This window comes from Moschus berezovskii, chromosome 5 (genome assembly GCF_049115385.1).
Source record: "Moschus berezovskii isolate FMDL1 chromosome 5, NW_MosBer_1.0, whole genome shotgun sequence".
Classification (NCBI taxonomy): Eukaryota; Metazoa; Chordata; class Mammalia; order Artiodactyla; family Moschidae; genus Moschus; species Moschus berezovskii.
In genome coordinates, this window is record NC_142464.1 from 66143287 (window position 1) to 66162192 (window position 18906).

The following is an 18906-nucleotide window of genomic DNA, read 5'->3' on the forward strand; positions in this document are numbered from 1 at the left end:
GCTTTCCAGGGCAAGATGCCCAAAATGAGTGAAAGTCACTCAGTCATGTCCGACTCTGTACAGTCCACGGAATTCTCCAGGCCAGAATACTGGAGTGGGTAGCCTTTCCCTTCTCCAGGGGATCTTCCCAACCCAGGGATTGAACCCAGGTCTCCCCCACTGCAGGCAGATTCTTGACCAGCTGAGCTACCAGGGAGGCCAGGATGCCCAAAGGAGAGGGACTAATGGGCAGGAGGGAGACATGCAGCTGCCCTTGGAGACTCCACCAGGGGCAGAGAGAGACTGAGAGAGAGACGGAGGAAGGTAAGGGGGGAGAAAACGAAGGAAGAAGAAATAAGGGAGGCCAGACACAGAGAAAAACTCTCTGGCTTCTCCCCTCCTTGTCTCAAACCGTTTCTTGCCTCCCTTTTAGCTGACTGGTCAAGAAACCAGTCAACAAGGGAGCCTGAGAAATGTAGGCCCCTATGAGACAGAGCAGATCAGGAAGACAGTAGAGAATGAATCTAATGGCAAATAGGCAAATGATCAGCAATTGCTTCTCACTCTAGCTTGCTTGGTGGCTCAGTTGGTAAAGAATCTGCCTGCAATGCAAGATACCTGCGTTCAATTCCTGGGTCGGGAAGATCTCCTGGAGAAGGGAATGGCAACCCACTCCAGTATTCTTGTCTGGAGAATTCCATGGACCTCTCCTGACGGGCTACAGTTCATGGCATTGCAAAGAGTCAGACATGACTGAGCAACAAACCCTTCAGGGCTTCCCAGGTGGTGCTAATGGTAAAGAATTCACCTGCTGATGCAGGAAACATGAGAGGCATGGGTTTGATCCCTGGGTTGGGAAGATCCCCTGGAGGAGGGTTTGGCAACTCACTCCAGTATTCTTACCTGGAGAATCCCATGGACAGAGGAGCCTGGCTGGCTACAGTCCATAGGGTTTCAAAGAGCTGGACACAACTGAAGCAGCTTGGCACAGCACACACGCTCCAATTTACTCTTTAAATCGAATAGCAACGACTTCCTGTGTGGTCCAGTAGTTAAGACTTTGTACTCCCAATGCAAGGGCCTGGTGTTCGACCCCCAGTCAGGGAACTAGATCCTGAATGCTGCAACTAAAGATCCAGCACAGTCAAATAAATTTTTTTGAAAAAGCTAATAGATGTACTAAAATTGTTAAGCTAGATGTATATAAATGAGGCAATATGAAGAACCTGTTAAAGCAAACTGCCAGTAAGTATGGGTTTTCTTAGTCCTAATGTCTCTGTTGTGTCATACCTCAAAGTCACACAGAAAGTCATATTTAGTTATTATCAGGACAAATATTAAGTATTAACTTTCATCTTTTTCATAAATCAGAAGTATTCTACTGAAGGAAAGGACCCATCAACATTTATTCATTTATTTATTAGGTGCCAGGTTCTCTGCTGTGAGTTGGGGCAGGTCTAAGACCTCTTTCCCACTCCTGTCATTCCAAATGTTCTCCTGGTTATCTCTGATGCATAACTTCTACTGTGTCCTGCCTAGAAATCTCTTGTGCTCTACCTTTGAAATCTTAAACTCTAACATTCTGCTCTCTGACATTCTCCTGTCTCTCCAGCATTCTCATTCTTGACATTTAAAGATGCATCAACACCTCCAGTCCCATTATCCCTCTCTTTTCCCCCAAATTTTCCATTATGATCACTTCCCACAGCTTCTATATTCCCAGAACCAAAAGCCCAACACTCAACCACTCTCTCTTACTACAGTGAATAGTAGGGTTTGTTGTTGTTTGTTTTCCCCTCACTGTCTAAACCACCTTCCTAATTGGGAGGAATCTCTAAGGTGAGAGTCTGATGGGAGGGAAAGACTCATTCCCAGTATGGAAGCTGGGAAAGGAGCCAGATACTTGTCACATCTTCATGGAAGTAGAGATGGGACACATGACCAAGGGTTAGCCAGTTGTTGCTCCTGCCTGAGGCCTCAACTCTTGACTGCTAGGGACAAATGGACAGTTTATTGTGTTTTCATGGCTTCAGAGTCCATGTATGGCAGGTGTAGAGGCAGGAGTAGGAGCCCCGCTGGGAGTGGGGCCCCTTGGCAACAGTGGCGTCCATTCCAACAGGGTATCCTGGTCGCTCATTCCTGTGCTGGCTGTCTCATCTCCCCTGATGCCCATCTGTTGTTTTACATTTGATTCCCTAACCTTGCCTTTGATTTATGGGCTATTCTTTATTTACTGAAGTTAGTGGTTTATTTCCATTGAAAATGAAAGCTGCTCAGTCTTGTCAGACACTTTGTGACCCCGTTCCAGTCCACGGAATTCTCCAGGCCAGAACGCTGGAGTGGGTAGCCTTTCCTTTCTCCAGGGAATCTTCCCAACCCAGGAATTGAACTGGGGTCTCCTGCATTGCAGGTGGATTCTTTACCAACTGAGCTATCAGGGAAGCCCATTACATTAAACCAAATAGATTTACCATCCTTCAACTCACTTGTTCCTTTATCATTTTTTCCACCTCTCCACGGATTCTTTTTGTTCTCTGAGTCAATCCCTCCCCCCTTTTCTTTTTGCTCCCACATTCTGACTTTGTATTAATGCCAGGAGAAAAAAAACAACAATCACTGTTTAGACTGGAACAAATTCATGACCTGTAACCTTAGCCACAGTCCTTCTAAGAATACGTGACTCCTTATCTTACTCTCCAAAGCAGCTACTTCAGTTCTTAAAGATTCTTCCCAAGGTGCCCCTTCATCATCTCCTGCCCTCCTCATTCCCAAGTACTTTCAGCAAACAACTTAGTCATCTGCTGCGAAGAGAGGCCAGGAGAAGTAGACTCAGCTGTCCAAACAGTGATTTCATGGATGGTGACAGCTGCCATCAGAACATAACTATTTTCTTGTGCTTCTCTTTTTCACCTTAAGATTATTTTCAAAAAGTTCCAAGTATTTATACTGACACATAAACTCTTTCTGCCTAGAGAATATGCCAATGTGTGCGTATTATGTGTGTCTATATACACACACATACATGCACAGATAAATGTGTGTGTGTCTATATATATATATATGATTTTTTCTTTTTGTTGGAATAAACTCTCTTTCCATTTCCATTTTTTTTATTTCATAGTATAAATGAAGCAGCTATATTTGTGTTTCTACACCTGATTTCGTTTCCTCTAAGTTTATTTCCTTAGGGTATACTTCCAAAATAGAATTAGTGGCTTAGAGGGTATGAAGATTTTCAGGAGTCTGCTACAAACAGGACACTTATTCTCCAGGGAGAGAGATTCAAGAGGGAGGGGACGTACATATACCTACGGCTGATTCATGGTGATAAATGGCAGAAACCAACACAACAGTGTAAAATAATTATCCTCCAATTAAAAATAAATTAATTTAAATAATAAAACAAAAACAAAAGACACTTATTCTCCAGAAAGATGCCCTTTCTGAAGTGAGAAAGTACATTCTGTTTTCCCATGGTGACCATGTAACCCTGGCTCTATTGGAGATTATATTTTTTTAATAATTTTTGCTACCTTATTTTATATTCCTTCTTTCTGTTGGCTCATAGACTCTTTCCATGAGACAATGCACTATCCTTTGTTCTGGATGAGTTTTAAGGGCTACTAAAGGAATTCTCGGAGAAGGCACTGGCAAGCCACTCCGGTACTCTTGCCTAGAAAATCCCATGGATGGAGGAGCCTACTAGGCTACTGTCCGTGGAGTCGCTAAGGGTTGGACACGACTGAGCGAGTTCACTTCCACTTTTCACTTTCATACATTGGAGAAGGAAATGGCAACCCACTCCAGTGTTCTTGCCGGGAGAATCCCAGGGACGGGAGAGCCTGATGGGCTTCCGTCTATGGGGTCGCACAGAGTCGGACACGACTGAAGTGACTTAGCAGCAGCAGCAGCAGCATCAAAGGAATTCTACCTGTTGACTTTTATGTTTGTGTGCTCGCTATATTTGAATAGGAAGTGTTTTACCAGAGGTCGTCATTACATTTGTTTTCTCTATTCTATTGGTTTCTTTCAATATTATTTTTGGCTGCTTGGCATGTGGGATCTTAGTTCCCTGACCTGAGCCCCCTGCATTGGAAATGCAGAATCTTAACTACTGGACCACCAGGGAAGTCCCTCAGTATTTATTTTGATACATTGTGTGTACACAAATTTTAGTTTGACCTCACAGATTTGATCATATGCATTGCATCTCTGGTCATAGCCTATACTTTTCAAGATTTAAAGATGCATTTCTTCTCCACAGCTGGATTAAATTTGGCATTCCATTTTTCCACAGATTTTTATCTTTTATAGATTGGTTTTAATGTTTAACTCTTTGACCCATCTGAAGCTTATTTCAATATATAATATGAAATACAGATCCAAGCTAATTTTTCTCCCTACTCTTCTGCTTGCCTGATAACATTCATTAAACAGCAATTTTAACCTTCACCATCAGCATTTTTTAAACTCCTGACAATTATTTTCAGTCCAATATTTTTCATTGTATAGAGCAGTGAATTATAGTAAGAAGCTAATGTACATAATTCAGACCTGAAAATGTCCCTCTGAGATGCTAGGATTTTTCCCTTCAGAAAACCACCTGATGAACACATGGAAACTTAGGGCTATGAGGAATTTTAAAACAGTTTTGTCCAACAGTCCCCTTTCTCCTAACACAAATGAAAAGACAGGCACCAATGAATTAACTACGATACAAGGGACTCTGCTAAGGACTGTGGGAAAATGTAGAAAATTAAGGTGTGTAACTAGAAGTTGAGATGAATTGCAGATGAAAATGCATATAAATATTAAATAATAGCACTAAGAAAATATACAGCTAATAATATACCAAAATACACAGGTAAGGATAATAATAATAAATATACAGCTAATAATAATGCCAGCTACTGTTAATTGAAGATCTGTTGTGTCCCAAGCACTGTGCATCTCTTTTAAGCCCTGTGCATGTTCAGCCATGTCTGACTCTTTGCTACTCCATGGACTGTAGCCCACCAGGCTCTCTGTCCATGGGATTCTCCAGGCAAGAATACTGGAGTGGGTTGCCATTTCCTCCTCCAGGGGATCTTCTGGACCCAAATCTCCTGCAACTCCTGCATTAGCAGTCATATTCTTTATAACTGACCCACCTGGGAAGCCCCCTTTAAGCCCTGACAGCCCGGTAGGGTATGTATTATTATTCCCATTTAGATACCTAGTAATTTGCCCAGTCTACCACCAAGCGGTAACTCCCAGCGCTGTCTCTGACTTGAAAGCTTTCTCCTACTACACAATACTGCCTCCCAACTACACAGAGATGAAAGACAGGCATGCTAAGTGACCACTAAAGAAATTATTGCATTAAGATAAAAATCAACCTGTTACTTGAGTTCATTTGCAAATGATTTGCTTCAATTACTAAAATTGGATGATTTGGGGAAAATCAAATGACGGTTTTAGAACTCGGTTTACTCAGCTGAGGACAGTTGCCCTCAGTAGACAGCAACAGACAAGAGGATCTCTAAAATCTCTTCCAGTTTTAAAATTCCAGGATTCTAACTTCTCCTGTCTATTTTCTACTCTTCCATACAAATTAAAATGCTACAATTTTCTAAGGAAGTACAGCCTTTTTTTATTTTTTACTCAGTTACATTTTCCTCTAAAATAGTTTTAGGGCCAATAAAACCTTTAATAGAAATTAAGTTTTGATATCCATGAAAGAAAAGGAAAATAATAAATTAACAAACCTTTGTATTTTTTACACTAACAATGTAAAAGAAAGGAATTCTTTGGAAAGATTATTTTTAATACAATAATGGTATAAGATGATCTGGGAGAATAAATACTATGTTTGACTTAAGGTTATAATAATATTAATAATAATTAATAAGTACCTATTTAGTGAGATAACAAAGGAATTTTATTTACCTAAATTGCAATACCTGGACCAAAAGAATAGATTTATTAATTCCATTGCATTTTTAGCAGTTGCTGACTAAATGGTAATTTTTGTATAAATAATTTTCACAGACTGTATTATAGTATACACATTAAATGAAGGCTTATTCAGAAAACCACAAGATCTTAGATCTGGATAGAGTTTTTCTCTTTGAATATGAATAGACTTCTGAAATACTTTCAAGAATATATGAATTATTGCCAATGACAAGAAATTCAGCCTTTCCTTCCTTATTAGTATTATCACAGGTCAAGGGAGGCATCCTATTATAAGCATTCCTGTAGTTGTACCTTAACTCTTCAAAAAAAGAGTAGACTGGACTTTATATTAATATATTGATAAAAAATAGGAATTAGGAAATAAAGTAAGCAGGGATTTTTAACTAAATTAAGTTATATTATTAAATAATAATAGAAAAAAATATGCTTTCCTGGAGATTTCCGAAAATAAAATACTTCGTACTGCTTAAAGTTAGACATAGAATAGGCCACAAAGTGCCTCATAGTGCTAATTCTGAGTTTCTGGATTTTGTAATTTTCTGTTCAGTATCTTAACAACATTGGACATGTTGCCTGAAGAGGGCGCCCTTTACTATAAAACTAAGATTCATTTGCCAAACTCCTAATACATAAACAAATCTGCAAAAGAAAGCACTATGCCAACTTCAAATTTTCAGTAGAGATTCTTTTTCAAAAATTAGTAAAATGTATATGTGTATATTATTTGTATATGTACCATAAACTATGAAAAGAAAAGGCACTTCTACACGGCAAGACCTTGATGCTGGGAAAGATTGAAGGCAGGCAGAGAAGCAGACAACAGAGGCTGAACGGCATCACCGACTCAACACACATGAGTTTGAGCAAACTCTGGGAGATAGTGAAGGATAGGGAAGCCTGGCGTGCTGTAGTTCATGCAGTCGCAAGGGCTGGATGTGACAGAAACTGAACAATAACAGCATGCCCAGTGTGGAAATGTAAGAAACAGGAAAATTCCAGTAACTTGGAAGCCCCTTTATGCTTTTTGTGCTATCTCCATCTCTCCTTATCCCTGAGGGAACCATTTTAGAATATGTGTTTATAATTTCCTTGTCTTTCATTATAGTTTTATCACCTATATTGCTCAATTCTGCCTTTTTTACTCTAAATATAATTAAGAATTCATGCTCTATGAATTCTTCTGTGACATGCTTTTTTGATCAATAGTAACTGTTTTTGACCTGTTCATACTGATACATGTAAGTATAGTTCATGCCTTTTCAGTGCTATGCAGTTTCCAACCCTATGAGTGAAAATCAGCAAACTGTTGCTTGCTGTTTATGCTTTAGGGGTACACTTATTGGGTTGCAATTATAAGTTACACTGTTAGAAACTTCCTGCATGAGCCTCTTACTATACGTGTGCAATAGCTCTTCTAGGACAATTTGCTTCTTGTTTTTGTATGGCCCTCAAGTTGGGAATGATTGCATGTTTGAAATAGTTGAAAGAAAGATAAAGGGTATCTGTGACATGAGAATATTACATACAATTCAAATTTCAGTGTCTCCAAATAAAGTGTTGTCAGAACACAAATACACCCATTCAGGTCCCTTTTGCCTACAGCTGCTTTCCAAGCATAGCAGCAGAGTTGAGGAGCTGTGCCGAAGAGCTGTTGGCCCACTGAGTCCCAAATATTTACTATTCAGCCCTTTACAGAAAAGGTCTGCAGAGTCCAGCCTTATCTTATATACCTAGGATGGAAATGCTGAAGCTTAGTGTGTCCATTTTCTACTTCACTTGTTTTCCAAGGTGGCTCTACCCATGCTCACTCCTATCACCATTATGTGAGTGTTCTCAGCATCTTCATGGTAGGGAAGAAAAGAAAGACCTGCTATAGAACTACAGAAGCTACCTTTGTGGGTACATGTGAGTTGCAGTGACAGCTTGCCACAGTTCTGATAAGCCAATAATAATCATTTTGTCTGTGCCTTGTATGTGTTCACTCTTCAGTCCTGTCCAACTCTGCGACCCCACGGACTGTAGCCCTCCCGTTTCCAGGTAAGAATACTGGAGTGGATTGCCATTTCCTCCTCCAGGGCATCTTCCCAACCCAGGAATAAACTCTGAGTCTCCTGCATTGATAGGTGGATTCTTTACTACTGAACTACCTGGGAAGCCCCATATGTTGTATGCGCTAGGCGGTACTGTGCTTAGTCACTTCAGTCATGTCCGACTCTTTGTGACACCATGGACTCTAGCCCGCAAGGCTCCACTGTCCATGGGGATTCTCCAGGCAAGAATCCTGGAGTGAGTTGCCATGCCCTCCTCCAAGGGATCTTCCCAACCCAAGGATTGAATCTAGGACTCCCGCATTGCAGGTGAATTCTTTACCATCTGAGCCACCAGGGAAACCCTGAATGTTGTATAACATTCCTCAATTTAAGCCTGTCAGCAGACAGGGTCTTGAAACATTGATGTTTTCTCTCTATTTTAAAAAAATATTTATTCATTTCTCTTTGGCCGTGCTGGGTTGCTGTGAGGGTTTTTCTCTAGTTGTGGAGAGTGGGGGCTACCCTCTAGCTGTAATGCACAAGCTTCTCACTGCATGGACTTCTCCTCTCGCGGCACACAGGCTCCGGGGTACGCATGCTTCAGTCGTTGTGGCTCCTGGGTTCTAGAGCACAGGTTCAGTAGTTGTGGCACATGGGCATAGTTGCCCCACGGCTTGTGGGATCCTCCCAGACCAGGGATCAAACCTGTGTCTCTTGCATTGACAGGCAGATTCTTCACCACTGAACTATAGGGAAACCCAGAACACTACTATTTTCTAGACCAGTGATCCCCAACGTTTTTAGCACCAGGGAGTGATTTTGTGGAAGACAATTTTTCCACAGACTGGAGAGAAGGGGGATGATTTCCGGATGATTCAAGTGCATTACATTTATTGTGCACTTTATTTCTATTATTATTACAGCAGCTCCACCTCAGATCATCAGGCATTAGATCCCAGTGGCTGGAGACCCCTGTTCTAGACCACATCCTCCCATAGTATCATGACAAAAACCATGCCCTAGAGTTCCCAGCTTCTCCATCTAGAGGGAGTTCAGCTGGTTAAAACCATTCACGGGCCTCCTGCAAAGCCAGGATGGTGCAAAGTGAATTGCATGTAATTGATACAACTGCCAGGAGCTTGTGCCTTTATCCTGCAATCTACTGCTTCTGAGATCTAGAAAAGAAGTTATAAGCACCAGGTCCCTGCAGTTGTAACTGTTGGGATTGTAACTGCAACCTTCATGCAGTAAGGATGTTAACAGGTAGTCACTGAGTACTTGGAATAAGGTCTGTCCTAACTGAGATGTAAAAGTCCATGTAATAGACTCAACAGTTTTCAAAAACTTGCTGTGATGAAAAGAATGTAAAATACATGTTGCTTTTAGCTGCTAAACTCAAGTAATTTATTATACAGAAATATAAAACTAAAATAGTAGGGGAAAAAGTGGAAAATGTAATATTTCAAGATACTCAGTTCAGTTCAGTTCAGTCACTCAGACGTGTCCGACTCTTTGTGACCACATGGACTGCAGCACTCCAGGCCTCCCTGTCCATCACCAACTCCCGGAGTTTACTCAGACTCATGTCCATGGAGTCAGTGATGCCATCCAACCATCTCATCCTCTGTTGTCCCCTTCTCCTCCTGCCCTCAATCTTTTCCAGCATCAGGGTCTTTTCCAATGAGTCAGTTCTTTACATCAGGTGGCCAAAGTATTGGCGTTTCAGCTTCAACATCAATAGTCAAGCCTTTAAGGAGGGCATTTTTCAATCATTCTTCATTTATAGATGAGGAAGTCAGGAGTCAAAGAGTTTGAGTGACTTTACTAAGATCATTTATCCAGGGAGAGTCAAACCCAGCCCACAAACAGATCAATTGCTTCCTTCTCTCTGACCCATTCAGGAGAAAGAAATGATCCTCCTGTGATGCCCACAAGCCTTTGTATCAATAAACACCTCTCTCACCACAGTTCACTTCAGTCGCTCAGTCGTGTCCAACTCTTTGCGACCCCATGAATCATAGCACACCAGGCCTCCCTGTCTATCACCAACTTCCTGAGTTCACTCAAACTCATGTCCATCAAGTTGTTGATGCCATCCAGCCATCTCATTCTCTGTCGTCCCCTTCTCCTCCTGCTCCCAATCCCTCCCAGCATCAGAGTCTTTTCCAGTGAATCAACTCTTCACATGAGGTGGCCAAAGTATTGGAGTTTCAGCTTTAGCATCGGTCCTTCCAATGAACACCCAGGACTGATCTCCTTTAGGATGGACTGGTTGGATCTCCTTGCATTCCAAGGGACTCTCAAGAGTCTTCTCCAACACCACAGTTCAAAAGCATCAATTCTTCGGTGATCAGCTTTCTTCACAGTCCAACTCTCACATCCATATATGACCACTGGGAAAACCATAGCCTTGACTAGACAGACCTTTGTTGGCAAAGTAATGTCTCTGCTTTTTAATGTACTGTCTAGGTTGGTAATAACTTTTCTTCCAAAGAGCAAGCTCTTTTTATTTCATGGCTTCAGTCACCATCTGCAGTGATTTGGGAGCCCAAGAAAATAAAGTCAGCCACTGTTTTCACTGCTTCTACAACTATTTCCCATGAAGTGATGGGACCAGATGCCATGATCTTAGTTTTCTGAATGTTGAACTTTAAGCCAACTTTTTCACTCTCCTCTTTCACTTTCATCAAGAGGCTCTTTAGTTCTTCTTCACTTTCTGCCATAAGGGTGGTGTCGTCTGTATATCTGAGGTTATTGATATTTCTCCCAGAAGTCTTGATTCAATCTTGATTCAAGATACTAATAACATTTTATTAACAGTCTCTTAATATTTATATTAATTTTTATTAGCTTGGCCAGCATTTAATTTTTTAGTGATATTAAGCATATAAAACTACAGAAATTTTTTAAAAAGAGCTGTTTTAGGCTTGGAGATGGTTGTACTGGTACCACAACAATGTGAATGTACTTAATTCAACAATGTAAATGTACTTAATGCCATAGAACCATACACTTGAAAATTATTAAAATGGCAAATAATGTGCATATTTTACCACAATAAAAAGAAGCTGTTTTCAAAGAGTGATATTTACTTTCAGAGAAGAGAATAGTATTACCAGGTTACCAAATAGAAATAAATAATCATTAATGCAAGAAAAATTATTACTTAATTTTACTGTGACAGAAGTCTTTATGGCTTAAAAGATGGTTACAGGATTAATAATTGTAACAGAAACTGCATTGTTTGCTCTTTCTTTACAAAAGCCATTGAAAGAAAAGTTTTGCCACTTTGTCTCGAGTCTCATTTAACCCTGTTATTAAGAAGAAGCAAACTGTCTTCAATGTCTGAATGACGAGTGGGATAATGCATAAGAATAGATACTGCTTGCAATAAGGTAAAACTCTAGAAGAAAAAAACCCTGCAAGACACAGTTGTTTACTTTTGTTAACATAAAATGAATATTTTAAAACAAGAGGCTCAAAACCTTAAGAAAAAAACATGTGAAGCTTGAGGAGGGACAGGAATCTTATATATATGACCAGTGTCTGGCTATCAACTCCTGCTCCAGATAAAGCCTAGTGAGGCCAGTGTTCCCAAGCCTTGCTGACCTCTAGAATCAAAACTACAATGCCTTGAAATGCAGGTTCCAAATCCCACCCCACAAACCCAGTGATCTAACTCTAGCTCAGTTTTGAGTGGATGTGTATGCACATGTGTGTGAGTGTTTATGTTTGTGAATTACAGAGCTTTGTTTTAAGGGTTCCAGGTAATTTTGGTTTGGGAATCACATGGATATGAGAGTTGGACTGTGAAGAAAGCTGATCACCGAAGAATTGATGCTTTTGAACTGTGGTTCTGGAAAAGACTCTTGAGAGTCCCTTGGACTGCAAGGAGATCCAACCATCCATTCTAAAGGAGATCAGTCCTGGGTGTTCATTGGAAGGACTGATGCTAAAGCTGAAACTCCAGTACTTTGGCCACCTCATGCGAAGAGTTGACTCACTGGAAAAGACTCTGATGCTGGGAGGGATTGGGGGCAGGAGACAGGGACTACAGAGAATGAGATGGCTGGATGGCATCACCGACTCTATGGACATGAGTTTGAGTGAACTCCGGGAGTTGGTGATGGACAGGGAGGATTGGCGTGTTGTGATTCATGGGGTCACAAAGAGTTAGACACGACTGAGCGACTGAACTGAAATGAACTGAAACTAGGAGGCTAATAGTTTCTTTCTATAGGCTGTAAATCTCAAGGAAACACCTGGCATTTGTATAATCTTTATTCCAGTGGTCATTTTGGAGCTTTCTTACTTTCTTCTCAGCAGCATTTGAGAAGCCCAACCATTCCTCCTTGAACACTTGCTTCACTGGCCCCCAGAACCCCCCACAACCTGATTCTCCTCCAACAGTCCTAACAGTGCCATCTCAAGTGTCCCTGACAATTGGGGTGCCCCCCAGAACTCAGTTCTTGAAAGGAAACCAAGTTGGCCCAATTTGCATTCAGCTGTTTGGCTTCACCTCAAAGCCTCCTCTTTAATACAGGATTTTTTATGGTTTAATTTATCTTATATTTGTATCAAGGTAATACATATCTATTGGAGAAGGCAATGGCAACCCACTCCAGTACTCTTGCCTGGGAAATCCCATGGATGGAGGAGCCTGGTGGGCTGCAGTGCATGGGGTAGCGAAGAGTCAGACACGACTGAGCGCCTTCACTTTCACTTTTCACTTTCATGCATTGGAGAAGGAAATGGCAACCCACTCCAGTGTCCTTGCCTGGAGAATACCAGTGTCAGGTGAGTCTGTTCGGCTTCCGTCTATGGGGTCACACAGAGTTGGACACGACTGAAGTGACTTAGCAGCAGCAGCAGCAATACATATCTATAGTTTAAAGAGTTACATAACTCCACAAGGCTTGCTATGAAAAACAGCAGCCTCTGCAACCACCACCATTTCCCAATAACGCAACTTCATTTATCTCTTTTTAACTGGTTTTGTCTTTCCCTGTTCTCTATGGTCAGTCACGTCCAACTCTTTGCAACCCCATGGACTGTAGCCCATCAGGCTCCTCTGTCCGAGGAATTTTCTAGGCAAGAACACTCGAGTGGGTTGCCATTTTCCACTCCAGGGGATCTTCCTGACACAAGGATCAAATCTGCGTCTCCTGTGTACCCTGTATTGGCAGGCAGATTCTTTACCACTGAGCCACGTGGAAAGCCCTATCTTTCCCTGTATACTTCCAAATAACATGCTTCAGTTCAGTTCAGTTCAGTTCAGTCTCTCAGTCGTGTCCAACTCTCTGCGACCCCATGAATCACAGCATGCCAGGCCTTACATAGATACAAATGGCAATAATCATTCTTTTTATGGCTGAATAATATTCCAGTGTGTGTGTGTGTGTGTGCGCGCGCGCGCATGTACCACCTCTTCTTTATCCATACATCTGTTGATGAACACTTAGTTTGCTCCCATGTCTTGGCTATTGTGAATAATGCTGCTGTGAATACTGGGATGCATGCATCTTTTCAAACTGAAATGGAGCAGGACACTGTGGTCTTTCCACCATTCCCCCATGTCCTTCTTCTGCCTTTTAGCTCCAGAAAGACTTTAGCAAAAGTAAGTTTAATCAGAGAAGTGAAAAAATGCAGAAGCAAAGGAAAACAGTCAAACAAGACCAATTAATAACAGTTTAATCATTAAGCGAAGTTGAGGACCTTTAATTCCTCCTCAAGGGCTATAAATAATATTCTGAGCCATATCCTTTAAGCTATCTTGTAGATACTGAAACCCTCACTGGGTGGAAAAAGTTAACTACATGATGACCAGACTGTGGCCATTACATAACTGCCACAATTCTGAGACCTAACCTCAAAGAAATGGGATCAAACTGCCCCTAGAACTGAAGGCTAACTGTATTCAAAACACTCAAGATGACACTGATCAGACCACTGCATGACCAGTTTCAAGATGACATCAGGACTCCCTGGTGGTCCAATGGCTAAGACTCTATGCTCCCAATGCAGGGTGCCTGCAAAACTGCAATACTTTGGCCACCTCATGTGACGAGTTGACTCACTGGAAAAGACTGATGCTGGGAAAGGTTGGGGGCGGGAGGAGAAGGGGACGACTGAGAATGAGATGGCTGGATGGCATCACCGACTCTATGGATATGAGTTTGAGTGAACTCCAGGAGTTGGTGATGGACAGGGAGGCCTGGCGTGCTGTGATTCATGGGGTCGCAGAGAGTCGGACACGACTGAGCGACTGAACTGAACTGAACTGACTGAAGGGAACCAGATCCCATATGCTGCAACTATGATCCAGAACAGCCAAATAAATATATATATATATATATATATTTTAAAAAAGATGATTTTCAGAGTTGACTGTACTGTTTCTGAATGTAACACACTGCCAACCTATAAAAGCTCTTGCCCACTGATTATCAGTGTGAGAGAATTGGCTTTTGTACATGAGTTCCCTGCCTCCCATGACTGCCAGCCTCTGAAATGAAGCAAATTTTTCTTTCCACCAGCCTGGCTTCTTTATTGGCTACAGAGTGGCGAGCAGCCACAATCCAACTTTCAGTAATAGAAATAAAGTTTTAGTCTTTTCCTGATTTATGCCCAGGAGTAGTATTGCTGGATCATATGGTAGCTCTATTTTTAAAGAAACCTCCATACTATTTTGCATAGTGGCTGCATCCATTTACATTCCCATCAATAGGTTAGGAGGATTCCTTGTCTCCATACCCTCTTCAGCATTTGTTATTTGCAGGTTTCTTGATGACAGATTCTGACTACTGTGAGGCGATTATCTCAGTGCAGTTTTGATTTGCATTTCTGTATTAGAGTTATTGAGTATCATTTCCTATGCCTGTTGGCCATTTGGATGTCTTCTTGGGAGGAATGTCTATTCAGGCCTCTTGTCTATTTATTGATTGGGTTATTTGTTTTTTTTGATACTGAGCTACATGAACTGTTTGTATATTTTGGAAATCAACCCCTTGTCAGTCACACCTTTTGCAATTATTTTCTCCCAGTCTGTAGGGTTTTTTTTGTTTGTTTGTTTTGTTGCTGGTTTCCTTTGCCATGCAAAAGCTTTTAAGTTTGACTAGGTTTCATTCTTTATTTTTGCTTTTATTTCTTTTTCCTTGGGAGACTGATCTAAAAAACTATCGCTACAACTTATGTCAGAGAATGTTTTGTCTATCTTCTAGTAGTTTTATGGCGTTATGTCTTGTTTAAGTCTTTAAACCACTTTGAGTTTATTTCTGTATGTGATATGAGAGAATGTTCTTTTTAAAAATTATTTATTTATGTTTATTTTTGGCTGCATTGGGTCTTGGTTGCTGCATGCAGGCTTCCTCTAGTCACAGAGACTTCTTCTGTGTCCAGACTTCTTCTGGACAGACTCTTCTCTGTCCAGTAAATGGTTTTTTACTACTTGTCCTACTTTCGCTTTGGCATCTTGATCTTACCCATATCTGGGTTCCTTAGTCAAGAGACTTTACAAAACCAGAAAATTAACACCCAGCCCTCTGCTGGTACACCAGGGGCAACTGCCATTGGCATGGAGGGCAAGAAGTATAGAGATTTAACTGCTTTTTCAACAGACTTTCAACAAGTCTTTCTGCTTTTAGCCTCATTTTTATTTTTACCTGTGGAATTATCTGGGTCTACCAGTTTCTGAATTTTTGGTGTTCTGTGTTTGAACTGTATTATTCTGGCTTTCTCCCCTAGATTAAGACACAGCTCCCTCCAAGTTGCTATGACAGCCACATCCTTCTACCTGTGTTCCAGCCTCCAACATGTGCTGGTGTTTCCTACCCATCTTGATTCTCATTGTCCTGGTAGATTTATATCCTCCTAAAGTGTCCCTTTATCTCCACCTTAGCGTGGTTTTCGGAGAAGGCAATGGCAAGCCACTCCAGTACTATTGCCTAGAAAATCCCATGGATGGAGGAGCCTGGTTGGCTGTAGTCTGTGGGGTCGCTAAGGGTCGGACACGACTGAGCGACTTCACTTTCACTTTTCACTTTCACACATTGGAGAAGGAAATGGCAACCCACTCCAGTGTTCTTGCCTGGAGAATCCCAGGGACGGGGGAGCCTGGTGGGCTTCCGTCTATGGGGTCGCACAGAGTCGAACACAACTGAAGTGACTTAGCAGTGGCAGCTAGCATGGTTTTAGAAGGGATGGAATTATGCGGTCAACCTGCTATTCTTGGTGCAAAGCCTCAGTCCAGGTCTTACCATTAACAAAACTAATATTTTAATGTTTATCTGTCAGGTTGAGTCTGTGATCTGAAGTTGTTGATATTTCTTTCTGAGTGTTCTTTATTTTGTTTTTCTTTTCTCATTACAATACCCCCAGTATCTAGCCTTCTGTGTATTAGACATATTTCATCAATTTTATATAAATTAAACTATTCAATATTTTAGTACACTCTTGTGAAACATTATTGAAAAACAGAATATTAAAAAGAAGAGACGCCACCTTGCCAACAAAGGCCCAATATAGTCAAAGCTACGGTTTTCCCAGTAGTCATGTACCCATGTGAGAGGTGGACCATAAAGAAGGCTGAGTGCTGAAGAATTGATGTTTTGAACTATGGTGCTGGAGAAGACTGTTGAGAGTCCCTTGGACGGCAAGGAGATCAAACCAGTCAATCCTAAAGGAAATCAAGCCTGAATATTTATTGGAAGGACTGATGCTAAAATTAAAGCTCCACTACTTTGGCCATCTGATGTGAAGAGCCAACTCATTGGAAAAGACTCTGATGCTGGGAAAGATTGAAGGCAAAGGGAAAAGGGGGCAGCAGAGGATGATATAGTTAGATAGCATCATTGACTCAGTGAACATGAATCTGAGCAAACTCTGGGAAATAGTGAAGGACAGGAAAGCCTGGTGCTGCAGTCCATGGGGTCACAAAGAGTTGGACATCACTTAGTGACTGAACAATGGCAACTGTAAAAAACAGCAACATTTTAAAAGGTCATTTTATGGTTAAGCGTGAAATTTTTTTCCATTACTGAAACTAAAAACTAATATATACATAAATACATATATGCAACAAAGAAATAGAAATGTAAATTAATATGAAGACATAAAACCAAACAATGGGACATTCGACATACAGAAATGATAAAATTTACTGAAAACCTTTCATTATTAAGATGTTCAACTATATGATTATCTAGTCTTTAATTTGAAAAGGAGTCTGTCTAGGGCAAATTATAGTTGTCAAATCACATTTTAATGATTTCATCAAGTCAGACTATGACACAGTATTTTTCAGAATGTGATAATTACCAGTACTCAAGAACTGTGGAAATTTTCTTCCTTTGCGCTTTTTGCAGAAATCTATTTATCTGTCTGTAGTCTGAGGGCATTTTGAAAAGCACAACATGAAAAATTAAGTAGTTAAAACTTTTCAATTATTTAGGGTACACGGTGCTTGGAGCTTGTTGAGAAACATTGTGGTTTGGCTTGGTTTCATTTTGTTTACCATTAAGAGGAGGCTAAAAGCATTGATTGTCCCTCATCAAGCTAGTGACCCAGGGGAAATGTCCAGTACAATTAGGGAACTTTCCTGAAAACTTTTATCTTCATATGATATGAGAAACATTACAAGGGCTAAGTCCAAACATTCCTTTATTCCAACCATCCTCAAAGCAGGTTAAAGTCACTCCAGGCTGGGTTAGTCAACTTCGCTGCAGTAGCAGATGACCCCGTAAATCCCAGTGGTTTGCAAATATTTCTCTCTTGGCCACGTTACACAGCAGGCAATGGGTCAGGTGCTATGACCCACTATGGCAGCTTCTCATCCCCAGACGCAAACTGAAGGAGCAGCACCACTTGGAACATCTGCTCAGTAACACAGGGAAAGAGAACTGCCTAAAAGGTATGATGCCTGTTCAAATTTCTGTTCAAATGCAACCCATGTTTGTCTCCTCACGTTCCACTGAGCAAGTTACATGGCCAAGCCTCACACTGATGAGGAAGGGAATTTACTCCTCCAACAGGAAGTCCCTACAGGTTGCGTTAGGAAAGGGTGGATGTATGATCTTTCTATAAGAAAAGGGACGGACGAGTCATTGAAAATTAAAGTCTAATCTTTACAGGTGGAAGAGGAAAAGGACTCAAATCACTGAAGAAAGAGAGTGGGATTAGATCAAAACTGGAGTGGTTAGAATGGGAAAGCTTACAGATTTTAAATTATCTTTCTGGAGCTAAGCACAGTGGTGCTGTATGGACTTTAAGACTGGATTGTCCAAATTAAATTATGATTCATGCATTATCTTTGCAATATAATTTTATTGAGGTCAAGTACTACTTTTAGCAGTATACCCTTGGTCTCCTTTCTAATATTGTTTGCTTCAAAAAGCACAAACTAAAGTCTATATTAATGCAGGGAGAGTTAGAAATATCTGAGGTGAGAAGGCAGTAGTAAAAATCATCTAGTTGAAAAAGAAAAATGCAATGTATCTGCAGCTTCCTTTGGTGCATAATAACTTAGGGGCTACCCAAACAAAAACTAAGGATTCCCTGGTTTATAACTTTAAAAAAGCTGAATATTCAGTTGCCAAAATAGTGGTTTTCAGAAACATCAGTAATTATGGGCTGTTCAGGAGGAAAATAAAAATAAAAACTTTCCCTTCCTACTTCAGTTCAATTCAGTCGCTCAGTCGTGTCCAACTCTTTGCGACCCCATGAATCACAGCACGCCAGGCCTCCCTGTCCATCGCCAACTCCCGGAGTTCACTCAAACTCATGTCCATCGAGTCGGTGATGCCAACCAGCCATCTCATTCTCTGTTGTCCCCTTCTCCTCCCACCCCCAATCCCTCCCAGCATCAGAGTCTCTTCTAGTGAGTCAACTCATTGCATGAGGTGCCAAAGTATTGGAGTTTCAGCTTTAGCATCAGTCCTTCCAA